The 15,156-nt window shown below is 37.5% G+C and overlaps 1 protein-coding gene across 5 annotated transcripts in view; it reads right to left on the bottom strand.

Moving 5' to 3' along the window:
* The window catches only part of LOC6048591 (PTB domain-containing adapter protein ced-6), a 69,066-nt gene extending 63,939 nt beyond the window's left edge, over window positions 1-5,127 (bottom strand). For 3 of the 5 annotated variants that reach the window (XM_038259677.1, XM_038259681.1, XM_038259678.1), the window contains exons 1-2: window positions 4,972-5,127; window positions 3,874-4,298 (exon numbers count right to left, since the gene is read on the bottom strand). The gene's annotated coding sequence lies outside the window, so the exon portion shown is untranslated. Of the gene's footprint in view, window positions 1-3,873; window positions 4,299-4,578; window positions 4,691-4,971 lie in introns of those variants that run through there. The other 2 variants (XM_038259679.1, XM_038259680.1) reach the window with 2 other exon arrangements.
* Window positions 5,128-15,156: the final 10,029 nt, after the last annotated feature.

Here is a 15,156-nt window from a genome sequence, read left to right as displayed (position 1 = left end):
TTTTGGTTGAAATGTATGGGCAGAACTTATTAAAATAAGAAAAAAAAAACTTAAACAATCTCCAAAACATTAACCTTGATTGTTGAAAATAATGTTAAGGTGTCTCCAACTTAATTTTGGCATAAAATTGGCATGGCAAAAAACTCGTCAAAGTCAATTAGAGAAAGGTGTGCACAAATTGGCAAATAATGGTCCAAATGGTCCCAAATTAAATTTCGTGTACGGTTTGCCAACAGCAATTTCTCAACCGGCACAAAACAGTAAACCATTGAATCCGATGATGAATCACAACTCGTTTGCATTTCTTGCAGCTGAGCGCTCGACTAAACTCATAACACGGTTTTTTGATATCACATGCAGTGAAAAGTCACACACACACATACCTACACGCAAAACTTTCACACCGCCACAGCTCAGCCACAAACGAAAAAAAAAACAACAATGATCAACGGATAACCGCAACGAATTGGCAAACGAAACGAAGTTCCATCCGACAGAGGAAAAAACAAAAAAAAAATATTGTTAACCTCTTGATGACCAACTCTATTATTCGACTTTTTATTTGTTGTTGTTGACACTTTCTTCTTTGTTTGCTTGTTTCTCTTAAAATGACGTCATTATACTTTAATATAATTTCAATTATGTTTTTTTAATCTTTGAAAAGCCTATTGAGTCTTTAGTCTTCCAAATCAAACAATTAAAAAAGACGCAGCGACAAAAAAACAAACACGGACCCAAGTGGGTTACGAGAGCCCGCCCGGTCACCAAACATCGTGCGCGAGCGCGCAAAAAGGTCGTCCCCACTCGTTTTGCAGGAAATGATTAAATTTGGAATATATGACACAACGATACCTGGGCGGCGCAGAGGACTTTTTGAGTTGTGCGTTTCGACTTTCTTTTCGGCGGGTTTGGTTACGAAATTTGCATTTATTAAGGTGCAGAGAGGCTTACGAGCGAAAGATTGTATTAATTATTATTATTAGAATAATTTGGAGAAAAAAATTTAATTTTTATAGTTGCTTTTCAAAAGTTTATTTTAGAATAGGAAATCGCATAATATACATAGGTATTCATTAAACAGAAGTCTAAACTTTAAAATTTTTAAAAAATACAGAATTTAACCTTGAAAAGCAATTGAAAATCAATACAAAAACGACAATCAACACTAACATAGCTCCATCGTCAATACTTATCTGTTTTGGTCGGGCAAACAAGCATTTGGGAGGTTCATGTAACTTTTGCTTGTCGTAGCAATAAAACGAGCAACGACAAAACGACAAAATTTGTCTAAGCTAAGAAAACAAAAATAACAGTCGCTTACATTGTTCTGGGCGGATTAGCGTCATTACCTCGCAAAGTCTTTGACGAACAAAGTCTGTATTTAAACAGGTTGTCCGAAATAACAGTACAAATAACACAAACTGCTTATCAAACAGTTAAAAATAACTTTGGTACGAGAAATATTCGTCAACCGTGAACAACATTTGAAAATCGGATCATCAGTGAGATATTGGTATTTTAAGTTTAACCCTCTACAACCCAACCCCACCTCTAGACGGGCTTCGATCTAAATATTCACCATAAATCTATTTTCAATTAATTTTTGATCTTCGAAAAGCATCGGAAAGAAGAATTCTTAAAATTTGAAAAAAAAATAACTGTTTGTAAGTTTGTCTTGTTTTATGTGACTTTACCAATGTTTTTAAAAATGATTTTTTTTCTGCGATCAACTTTGGCGGTGTTTCTTACTAAAATAAGTATGTAGTAATTTTTGTAGTATGCCAGACTATCCTTCTAAGCATTTTTAGCAATTTAATCGATAATAACATCGTTCTATAATAGAAAATGTGAAAAATAAGCAAAAAATTGAAAAAGTAACTGTAAAAACATTATAAAACTAGATAGGCAAAAGGTATTGATAGGAGGTGGTAGAGTAAGCCAAATACTGTCAGAAACGAACATAAACTTAACAAGATAAATGCAAATTAAAATACAGTAAAGTTAAAGTAAAGTTTTTCGTAGAATAATAATTGCTCAAAATGACATCCTGAACACAGAAAAAAAAAAAAAAATAAAAATATACATAATTTTGACTTTAATTTACGTAGAAAGACAAAAAAAATCATTACAAAATATGTTTCAACTGTTGCAATAAAAGAACAAATTCTCTGCGATTTGTTTTAACAATTTTTCATGACATGCTCATGGTCAATGGAATGAAAATGTCTAAAGAAAAAATTAAACAGCCAACTAATCTTAAAGAAAAATCTCTTACAAAAAAATCAGGATTAGCGATGACCTCATTTTAAGGAGTTGGAGAAAGGTCTTAAAACCAAATTTTCATTTTGCGCTTGGAAATTTTTGAACCACCCAACTGCGCTCTTAAAAGAACAAAAAACACCCAAATGAAACAAAAATTGAAAATTTGGTTTATTGATTTATTTCAAAAAATTGAGAGAGAGTTGTACTTTTATTACATGAAACGTTTAGCTTAATTACTGTGTAATTTGACTTTTACTACAGTAATTCTTATAAAAAATTGAATTATTAATAAAAAAAAATGTATTCACTGTGCGCAGTTTGCGCGCGTTATTAATCTCAATCACCCAAGATGGCGGCCTTTAGCATCATTTTCACTAGTAATACCGAAAAAGGGCAAGAAATTGCCCCTCCTCCACCAAGAGTGGCCAAATTTATTTCCAGAAAAAACTTCTCACCGTTGAGAAGACATTTTCACAAATGACATCAACATGATGTTTCAACATGATAAAGTGTTTCAACATATATTTAGTAAATTTTTTTATTCTGGGCACAGTAGCCCAGTCAACAAATATTCTAGCTAAGGTAATTATGGTAATATTTTTTTTGTATGGGACGATTTGGCCAAGCCATATTTTTTAAATTTGAATCTTTAGAACAATGCAGCAATTTATCTCTTTTTTCCGAAACTATTTCAAAATGAAAAAAATGGTAACAATAACTTAAAAATTACACAAAAAACAAGTGGGACAACTTTTCCATTATGAGCAGTACAGTGAAACCCCGGTGGTTTGCCAAAGCCAATCTAAAAAGTTACGAATTTTCACCACCATTGCTACTCAAACTTCCAAAACAAACCTTTGACAATGACTGTCAAACTAACCTAGAGTAACTGTATTCAACTGCATTAAATGATACATTGAAACCTAAATTTGAATTTTTAACAACAGAGTTTTTGGTTTCGAGAAGTTTCAGGTTTTGGTTCATTACTCTCATACAAAAATAGGCCTCAAAGTCTACATGCTGACAAACTGAACGCAGAAAAGCCAACGTGCCACCACAATTTCACTCTGCCACGAGAAGCATCAAAAGGGCTCCGAAAGTGAAACAATTTTCATACTAAACACACACAAACACACTCGCACAAACATTTCGTTACCCATTTCGTATACACACAGGCCCCATTGTGCACTTAATTGTGTGTAATGTGCACTTGTAAGCACACACATTGCATTGTGCTGTAGAAATTCAAATGCAAAAAAAACTACAATAAAAATAGCTCTCTCGGTGTTTGCGAGAGGGGAGATCAGATGATCACATGGAAATTTTGCAAACTTGTTTTTTTTACCGAGTTGAAGAATGGGATTAGCACTAAATTGGCTATATTTTAGCTTTGAATGCAGCTTCTGCAGTAAAATTTGACATTCCACAGCATAATCTTTCGCGATGACAAATTTTCCAGCAGTGAAAGAAATGGGGATAACCCCACAAGTCACAAATACATGCGCGCGAGCGCGCCTCAGGCCTTAATCTTAAGGTTTAAGGTACAAATTAAGGGGTGAGGGGGTAACCATAGATACAGAAGGGGGAGTTAAGGGGGGACATATACGTTACCTAACTTTGGCGAACTTTCAAACACACGACGTCGTCGTCACTGCTTTGAGCACTTTGTGTAGTGCTGCTTGTTTTTTTTTTTGTATTCCTACTGCAAAACTCGCTTTGCCTGCGCGATTTCCGTGTCTTCGTGAATTTGCTACGCTTGTATGTGTGCACGCCCGCTGTTCTGTACGTGTGCGTGTGTCGTCGTTGGGGTCTCAACTGCGGCTCTACTGGGGCGCTGGTTCCACCGCTACTACACAGCTACAGTGTGTGGTGATATTTCTGGCTTAATCCACAATCTTGCGCACAATTTGCACCAATTTCAAGCACTTTGGCAAACTTTCACATGCACTTTTCTTCCGAAATGTAGGCAACACGCACGGCACACGCACTCACACTCACCGATCGTACTCACTTTCCCGAATTTCTGCCCGGTTACCCTGGAAACGGAAACACTGAGTATTTATTTTACATACAACGGTTGGTGTCCTGGCTAAACGTCATGCGAATACTTCAAATTTCAAGAGCCCGAGGTGGCACTTTGCTAATTTGGTGAGTTTCTCAACTATTTATCCTAAAACAAATGATCGGGTTTTTTGTTCCTTCACTGCAGTATACTCTTTTGTAGTAGTTGTTGTTGCTGTTGCTTCGTATGAGAGGTGACTCTGCACACCTTCTTGCCTTTCGTTCTCGCGTTCGTGCCCCGTATATTACACGTACCTTTTTCTGGCTCTTTCGATCAGTGGCTTTTTTGCCCAGATCTAAAATTGTCATGAGCTCTGACAGCGAACTACTGAGTAACTTAATATTTTTTAGAGTGTACGAACAACGTCTAAAAGTGTAAAATGTATCCCGAATTCAAGTCAAAAGTGCAACATCAGAATCTAACAATACAATGAGAAGCACTAAACTGGCACTAAATTCCGCACTACGTTTCAAAAGGGCACAATCCAAATAAACAACAACAAAAAAACTGAACAAAATTTAGCGAGCCCAATCAGGCGCACTGAAACACAAATATCACAGACACTGCGACATAGACAGAGAGCGCAACAGGAACGGAATAAAAAAAACAAGTAAATAACCCAAGAAACGCGAACAAACCACACAAACCTCAAAAAGAACACCTCACAAAACAACTGCGTCGTTGCTTGCACACGCGTCAGAGAGGAAAGAAGCACACTCGTTCAGCTGTACATTGGCACTGACCAGGCCGAACGCGGCTGGAGCCGATCGGAGCTGGTTTTCCGGAGGAGCGCAGATGATCACGGTACGTACTACCACTACTACCAAGCGCTAAGCCAGCCGACGATCTCTGGAAACTGGAATCGAATGTACGAAAGAGGAAACAACATGGCGCCACAGGTGGGACAGGATAGGTCGGAAACATTTGATAAAAAATCGAAAACAGAATTCAAACCTAACCTAAAAACAAACCAACCAACCGTACGAATCAAGAACGATCCAACTAGCCAACTCGAACTGTGCCAGTGGCCGAACAATCCGAACGCGCGATGTGGTCGTCGTAATTGTAGTCTACTGGTGTGTGCGCCTCTCCATCTCAACAAACACAGACAAACGTAGTTCGCTCTCGACCTGTTGACGAAGGAAGATCGGCGATCGTCGGTGTCGCGATCGTGGGCACCGCGCATACACGCACCTATACAGCTGATGCTGGCCTGGCTGGTTGGGCTGTTGAAAGCTTACCTTTTTTTTAATGGCTGGCAATGCACTGGAAGGTGCGAAGCAGGTGGAATTGAACGCGAATTGTTTGTAATATTTCCTAACATGCTTTAAATGTTGCTTGAAAATCTTGAGGAGAGGATTGTGCAAATCATGTTTTGTTTTGAACAAAATATTTTTTTTTTCTAAATGTTAAAACGATTGCTCGGTTCGTCACTTACCTTAAGGTTTGATCGTTGAAGTCATTATCGAAAAGTGGTTCCTAAAGGCGATAAATCAAGCAAAACAATGTATATTGATTAAAGTTGAGGTGCAAACAAACAGTACATCGTGTTATTTTTTAAATGTAAATATCAACCGACACATGCAGGAGGGACTGTTTGTTCCCATTTCGGTATTCTTTCCTAAATGTATTCAAATTATTTAAATTTAATGAATATAAATAAAATGTCAACGTTAATCCTAGTAATATTTATAGTCAGTGTCCTATTGTGAACAATTAATTGCAAAATCAACTGATTTCTTTAAATTTCTTTGTTTTGCTTAACCCTTTCAGGCCTGATGGGTCATTTATGACCAAAAAATCATTTATTTAAACTAGCCTATAATTTTCGTATGGCCTTCAAAATCATTTTCCCATCATAAGATGAAAAATATTTTTTGGAAAATTCAGGCCTGAGCGGATCAACAAGTGAAAGATTTTAAATTATTTTTAAAGTTAAAACAAAAGTTTGTATCATAAAAGCCTTTCTAACACATTCAAATTAATAAAGTTGTTTAAATTATCAATCATTGACGTTTATTACAAAGATTATTAAATCTCGTCAAACTCACACAGCAGTTCCCCCAATCCTTCTTCGATTTGCGTGAAGCATTGGCCTAAGGGGTGACTTTGGTCCCTGATCACTACGGTGCCCAGAAAAATGACTTATGAGCATCTGAGGCAATTTTGAGCGAAATTTGTTAAGATTAACCTATTGATACCCGAGCCTAATATTAATGAAAAAAATTATCATGCAAAATTTCTTTTTGTTTATGTATCACTAACAACTTTCCAGGATCGAGTTTTATAGATTTGGTATGTCCTATTGAAGAGCATAAAATGTCCCATGTGAATCGAACTTTTCTGAATATTTGCATGGAAGTTGTGCTTCCTGCTGACAAATCCGTAAGAAAATTGCGTTTTTTTTATACATTCTTCGATTTTTTACACAAAACTTCACCTTCGAGTATCAATGGGTAAATGTTGCCCGATTTGCTCATATCTGGTCCAGAATCAGAATAGCTCAAAGGACAATATTAAACTTTTTTAAATCTGTTTTCAGGGCATCAAAATATACATTTTCATGTATTAACAAAACAAATTTGAAGATATTTTGTAGTATCATTACCGTGGATTCTATGACAATTCCCGGAATTCCATTTCCCGGAATGGGCATTATCCGGAATGGACGTTTTCCGGGATGGACGTTATCTGGAATGGACATTATCCGGAATGGACGTTATCCGGAATGAAATTTCCCGGAATGGACGTTTCCCGGAATGGACATTTCCCGGAAAAATGAGTTTTTGGAATCTTGCCTACTCGCTTACTTGTGGTTAAGAATTATTAAGTTTGTACCCCGTACCCCGTTGGTTTGGCCTAGTCATATTTAAGGAACTTGATATTTTGACAACAATATTGAATATAACATATATGAATGATAAAAAAGAAAGTGAAATGTTCGGACACGAGCAATAGAAGCAAGCGTTGACTATTTAACCAATACTTTATTACCCACAACGAGATTTAACACTGTAGATCGATAGATATTAGACAAACACTAGATGTTTTTAACATTCTTTGGAAATAGTGAAATTATGGTAAAACTCAACTCGTTCCTCGAAATGAAGAATTCGAGGAAAAGTTAGAAAAATTGTGTTGTGTAAAAGTTACATGAAGAAAACTTTTTATAATAGAGTGTGCGACATGCTCCTCTCACTGCACAGCTTTGTTTTTGTTAATAATCGTAGTGATTTTTGTATTACTGAAATTTGGTTGTTGAAGATGACACACCGCAAGATCGTGTCCGCAGCTGCCAAGGCAAACTTTCCAGAATACACTCGCCAGGATATGTGTCGGATCGGCAAGAGATCAAGCTGTCCGTGATTTGCGACACGCAGCTGGCCGTCCGGACTCGTACGACTTAAAGTAGCTGGCAACGTCCGGATGTTTAGAAGCAGCCGATAAAGAAGGCTACCGGGATTCCAGAAACTTGGTGAGATCTATCCAAACTGAAACTGTAAAATTCTGCCTACTTATCAACAACCACTAAATACGCGCTGATCTCATTTTTGCCTTATGGGATTGGAAGTCTAAAGATAGGTTGAGGACTCTTCTGGTTCTTGGTCTATGTTTGGGCGGGGCCAGACAATGCCCAATGACCTCGGAATTGGACCGCAAGAAGCTCTGTCATTCTGAAACGGGTCATTGGAAGCAGCGCGAGGGCTGTCACCACCTAATACCCGGGACTGAGATAACATGTATCAGCATAACCCAAGACTGATACAAATTATACTTTCCCATAATTTCGCTGCCGGCCAGCGGGTATTGGATTGGACCACACACACACACACACACTAGATGTTTTTAACATTCTTTCAATGTGATGTTAAGTAAGAATTTTCCCTTCTTTTGTTAATCAGTTGACCTTTGTGACTAAATTCTACCAAATTTTATTATAAGGCAGAATGTTTATTTTCAAAAAAGGGAAAACCTCAAGAAAATAAAAAGCTTCACAGAAAATCAATGTATGTATAATGCGTACTTTCTTGAGATTTTCCCTTCTTAAAAAATACACAATCTTTCATCAATGTAATGGGACTTATATAAGAGTTTTCCCTTCTTTTGTTAATTCTACTAAATTTTACCTAGTTTTCATTAAAGAACTCGGAACTATACAGAAGAATGTTTATTTTCAAAGAAGGGAAAAACAAAAAGTTTTCAGAAGATCAAAGTATAATGTGTATTTTCTTGAGGGTTTCCCTTCTTTGATAATGAACATTCTTTCATCAAAGTAATGGATTTTTTTTATAAGAATTTTCTCTTTTTTGTTAATTCTACTCAATTTTACCTAGTTTTTCGTTGCAGAACTCTGCACTATAAAGAAGAATGTTTATTTTCAAAGAAGGGAAATCCTCTAGAAAATAAAAAGCTTTCAGAAGATCAAAATATAATGTGTATTTTCTTGAGGTTTTTCCCTTCTTTGAAAATGAACACTCTTTCATCAATGTGATGGGATTTCGTGTAAGAGATTTCCCTTCTTGTGTTAATCAGTTGACTTGTGTTACTAAATTCTACCAAATTTTATTATAATTTTTTTCTTAACTTATTTTTATTAGGTCCTTTTAGGTGCTGTGACCAGGTTGGGACCGAGGATCAGTAAGACCAAATTTTATTATAAAGCAGAATGTTTATTTTTAAAGTAGGGAAAACCTGAAGAAAGTGAACGTTATACCTTGATTTTCTGAAAAGCTTTTTATTTTATTGAGGTTTTCCTTTCTTTGAAAATAATCATTCTGCTTTATAGTTAAATTTGGTAGAATTTAGTCACAAAAGTCAACTGATTCAGGGGTTACATACATGTAAATCGACAAAAAAGTCAGAGGTTGGTGTGAGCACACACTTAATTTTATTTGAAATCTGTTTTCAGGGCATTAAAATATACATTTTCATCTATTATCAAAACAAATTTGAAGACATTTGGTTGTATCATTGCCGAAATATGCTATTTGAAGTTAGCAGTTTCAAAAAACGGCTGCCACGATATCTTGACACTGCCTTTATCAAATCGGCCCAAAATTGTAGTGAAGACTCGTTAAACCGGTCCCGTGTGCATGACGAATGCCGATTTTCAAAAAACTTATTTAAAAAAAAAATTGTCATACACACGGGATATACCATGAGAGTTTTCACCCCAAAATTCCGCCAATTTGGTCCATCCCATCTCGAGATATCGTGGCACCCGTAAACCAACTCGGTGTTTCGAGAAAAATGCTCAGAAAGTTTGACAGTCCGCTTTGCCCACGGCAAAATGTTGAGTTTAAAATCGTCCCTAACTTAGTTTAATCATGTAATATATATCATCTTTTTAGTGGATTCAATAAATTTTCTGTAACATGAAATTTTGTGATTTTCTACATGTATGTAAACCCTTAACAAAAGAAGGAAAAATTCTTACATAACATCACATTGAAAGAATGTTGAAAACATCTAGTGTTTGTTTAATAACTGTCGATCTACATTGTTACATCTCGTGGAAGTTAATAAAGTATTGGTTCAATAGTTAACGCTTGCTTCTATTGTTCGTGTCCGAACATTTCACTTTCTTTTTTATCATTCATGTATTTATCATTCATATGGTTGTCAAAATATCGAGTTCCTTAAATGTGACTAGGTCAAACCAATTCATTGTCACATCAGGTGATATATAAAAAAAACTCATTTTTCCGGGAAATGTCCATTCCGGGAAACGTCCATTCCGGGAAATTTCATTCCGGAAAACGTCCATTCCGGATAATGTCCATTCCGGATAACGTCCATTCCGGATAACGTCCATTACGGAAAACGTCCATTCCGGATAATGTCCATTCCGGGAAATGGAATTCCGGAAATTGTCATAGAATCATTACCGTGATATAACTTTTTGAAGTTAGTAGTTTCAAAAACAAGTGCTAGATATCTCAACAAAAAAAAAAAAAAAATTGGTTAAGTCTCGTTGAACCGACCCCGTGTGCATGACGAAGGCCGATTTTCAAAAAGTTTACTTTAAAAAAAAACAAACTTAATCCACCTGTGTGGTTGATGCCTTCCTCACTTTTTACCAACAATGGGTAATATGAGTGGTTTGGAAACATATTTCAGCTATTTTTTTAGGTCCAGAAAAATAAGTACACAGATATAACTTAAGTTGTCATAACTCGAGACAGGGTTGCCAGATTTTCTATTATGTGGACTCGTTGGAAAGATCTCTCGATTACCTAACCAATGATGGGTCGGATGATGGATCCGGACATCGTTTACATGCATTTAAGTGAGATCCGGCTTCAAAAAAGTACATAAATATCACTAAAGTGGTCATAACTCGAGACAGGGTTGCCAGATCTTCGATGCTTTGGACTCGTTGGAAAGGTCTCTTGATAACCTAACCAACGAAGGGTCGGATGATGGATCCGGACATCGTTTACATACATTTAAGTGAGATCCGGCTTCAAAAAGTACATAACTATCACTAAAGTGGTCATAACTCGAGACAGGGTTGCCAGATCTTAAATGTTGTGGACTCGTTGGAAAGGTCTCTTGATTATCTAATCAACGATGGGTCGGATGATGGATCCGGACATCGTTTACATGCATTTAAGTGAGACCCGGCTTCAAAAAAGTACATAAATATCACTTAAGTGGTCATAACTCGAGACAGGGTTGCCAGATCTTCAATGTTGTAGACTCGTTGGAAAGATCTCTTGATAATCTAACCAATGATAGGTCGGATGATGGATCCGGACATCGTTTACATGCATTTAAGTGAGACCCGGCTTCAAAAAAGTACATAAATATCACTTAAGTGGTCATAACTCGAGACAGGGTTGCCAGATCTTCAATGTTGTAGACTCGTTGAAAAGATCTCTCGATTACCTAACCAATGATGGGTTGGATGATGGATTCGGACAACGTTTACATGCATTTAAGTGAGACCCGGCTTCAAAAAAGTACATAAATATCACTAAAGTGGTCATAACTCGAGACAGGGTTGCCAGATCTTCGATGTTGTGGACTCGTTGGCAAGGTCTCTTGATAATCTAACCAATGATGGGTCGGATGATGGATCCGGACATCGTTTACATGCATTTAAGTGAGATCCGGCTTCAAAAAAGTACATAAATATCACTTAAGTGGTCATAACTCGAGACAGGGTTGCCAGATCTTCAATGTTGTAGACTCGTTGGAAAGATCTCTTGATAATCTAACCAATGATAGATCGGATGATGGATCCGGACATCGTTTACATGCATTTAAGTGAGACCCGGCTTCAAAAAAGTACATAAATATCACTTAAGTGGTCATAACTCGAGACAGGGTTGCCAGATCTTCAATGTTGTAGACTCGTTGGAAAGATCTCTTGATAATCTAACCAATGATAGGTCGGATGATGGATCCGGACATCGTTTACATGCATTTAAGTGAGACCCGGCTTCAAAAAAGTACATAAATATCACTAAAGTGGTCATAACTCGAGACAGGGTTGCCAGATCTTCGATGTTGTGGACTCGTTGGCAAGGTCTCTTGATAATCTAACCAATGATGGGTCGGATGATGGATCCGGACATCGTTTACATGCATTTAAGTGAGATCCGGCTTCAAAAAAGTACATAACTATCACTAAAGTGGTCATAACTCGAGACAGGGTTGCCAGATCTTAAATGTTGTGGACTCGTTGGAAAGGTCTCTTGATTATCTAATCAACGATGGGTCGGATGATGGATCCGGACATCGTTTACATGCATTTAAGTGAGACCCGGCTTCAAAAAAGTACATAAATATCACTTAAGTGGTCATAACTCGAGACAGGGTTGCCAGATCTTCAATGTTGTAGACTCGTTGGAAAGATCTCTTGATAATCTAACCAATGATAGGTCGGATGATGGATCCGGACATCGTTTACATGCATTTAAGTGAGACCCGGCTTCAAAAAAGTACATAAATATCACTTAAGTGGTCATAACTCGAGACAGGGTTGCCAGATCTTCAATGTTGTAGACTTGTTGAAAAGATCTCTCGATTACCTAACCAATGATGGGTCGGATGATGGATCCGGACATCGTTTACATGCATTTAAGTGAGATCCGGCTTCAAAAAAGTACATAAATATCACTAAAGTGGTCATAACTCGAGACAGGGTTGCCAGATCTTCGATGCTTTGGACTCGTTGGAAAGGTCTCTTGATAACCTAACCAACGAAGGGTCGGATGATGGATCCGGACATCGTTTACATGCATTTAAGTGAGACCCGGCTTCAAAAAAGTACATAAATATCACTTAAGTGGTCATAACTCGAGACAGGGTTGCCAGATCTTCAATGTTGTGGACTCGTTGGAAAGATCTCTCGATTACCTAACCAATGATGGGTCGGATGATGGATCCGGACATCGTTTACATGTATTTAAGTGAGATCCGGCTTCAAAAAAGTACATAAATATCACTTAAGTGGTCATAACTCGAGACAGGGTTGCCAGATCTTCGATGCTTTGGACTCGTTGGAAAGGTCTCTTGATAATCTAACCAACGATGGGTCGGATGATGGATCCGGACATCGTTTACATACATTTAAGTGAGATCCGGCTTCAACAAGTACATAACTATCACTAAAGTGGTAATAACTCGAGACAGGGTTGCCAGATCTTCGATGCTTTGGACTCGTTGGCAAGGTCTCTTGATAATCTAACCAATGATGGGTCGGATGATGGATCCGGACATCGTTTACATGCATTTAAGTGAGACCCGGCTTCAAAAAAGTACATAAATATCACTTAAGTGGTCATAACTCGAGACAGGGTTGCCAGATCTTCAATGTTGTAGACTCGTTGAAAAGATCTCTCGATTACCTAACCAATGATGGGTCGGATGATGGATTCGGACAACGTTTACATGCATTTAAGTGAGATCCGGCTTCAAAAAAGTACATAAATATCACTTAAGTGGTCATAACTCGAGACAGGGTTGCCAGATCTTCGATGTTGTGGACTCGTTGGCAAGGTCTCTTGATTACCTAACCAATGATGGGTCGGATGATGGATCCGGACATCGTTTACATGCATTTAAGTGAGACCCGGCTTCAAAAAAGTACATAAATATCACTTAAGTGGTCATAACTCGAGACAGGGTTGCCAGATCTTCAATGTTGTAGACTCGTTGGAAAGATCTCTCGATTACCTAACCAATGATGGGTCGGATGATGGATCCGGACATCGTTTACATGCATTTAAGTGAGATCCGGCTTCAAAAAAGTACATAAATATCACTTAAGTGGTCATATCTCGAGACAGGGTTGCCAGATCTTAAAAGTTGTGGACTCGTTGGAAAGGTCTCTTGATTATCTAATCAACGATGGGTCGGATGATGGATCCGGACATCGTTTACATGCATTTAAGTGAGACCCGGCTTCAAAAAAGTACATAAATATCACTTAAGTGGTCATAACTTGAGACAGGGTTGCCAGATCTTCAATGTTGTAGACTCGTTGGAAAGGTCTCTCGATTACCTAACCAACGATGGGTCGGATGATGGATCCGGACATCGTTTACATGCATATAATTGAGATCCGGATTTATGCGAAAACACATTTTTATACATAACTTTTGAACTACTTATCGAAACTTCAAACAATTCAATAGCGATGTATGGGACCCTAAACCAAGTCGAATGCAACTGGTTCGATCAAAATCGGTTCAGCCAGTGCTGAGAAAACTTGGCAAGATTTTTGAACACATACATACATACACACACACACACATACACACACACAGACATTTGTTCAGTTTTCGATTCTGAGTCGATGTGTATATATGAAGGTGGGTCTTCGAGCTTTTAATAAAAAGTTCATTTTTAGAGCAGGATTATAGCCTTACCTCAGTGAGGAAGGCAAAAAGATAAAAATATGTTCATGTTTTTCATATAAAAAATCACCAATTTTTGTCATTTTTAAAAATACAAGATTTCAAGATCGGGCTTCGTCATGCACACGAGATATGTCTTGCGAGTCTTTATTTAGTTCATCCCATCTCGAAATATCGTGGCACCCGTAAGAGTTTTTTTTAAAGGTCCTATAATTTTTTAAGGCCCTATACTGCCGTTCTACGCATAATTGTCCCATGTTCAAAAAAGTGCAACTGAGAAAAACGCGATTGAAATTTTTCGATCGATTTCTGTGTTTCTACGCATAATTGTCCCGTGGGTTCCTATTCGTCCTATGTGTCCCTAATCACACCAGTTAGCAGTTTATCATCCTTATTTGTGATTATCTTGCTATACAACTGGTAAACAAGACATAATGCTTAGTAACTGATGATTCCGTGTAAAAAAATACTTGGTGGGACAATTATGCGTAGAAGTTTAACGATGGGACAAACAGACTTGGTGTTGTTTTCAATAAGTTTGCGAACAAAGTACCAGATTTTATGTGTTTTTCTTAAAGTACACATCAAACTAAACTTAAAAATGTCATAAAGTCAAAATCGTCCAAAACTGACATGGGACAATCATGCGTAGAACGGCAGTATACCACACCCAAAATTCAGAGTCGAGTCGTTCTCTCAAAATTTATTGAGGGCTCAGTGCCAAAATCGATAGAATAATGGTACCAACTCACACCATCATAACAAATGAGTTCATTCGTTATTTGAATCAATAAATCTCCAACAAGTGTCATACATCGACTTCTGACTTCTCCTTGGTGCTGGCCGAGGCAGCTAAGTCATTGGATTGGTTTGTCAAAGGTCTCTGGTTCGATTCCCGTTGTCGACACTTTTGGTTTTTTGTTTGACGGATGAATTTTTTTGCAAATGAACCTCGAGAGAATA

Source organism: Culex quinquefasciatus, chromosome 3, assembly GCF_015732765.1.
Source record: "Culex quinquefasciatus strain JHB chromosome 3, VPISU_Cqui_1.0_pri_paternal, whole genome shotgun sequence".
NCBI classification, from domain to species: domain Eukaryota; kingdom Metazoa; phylum Arthropoda; class Insecta; order Diptera; family Culicidae; genus Culex; species Culex quinquefasciatus.
Note: the sequence above shows the minus strand (reverse complement) of the source record. Positions and strands in the feature narration are given on the sequence as shown.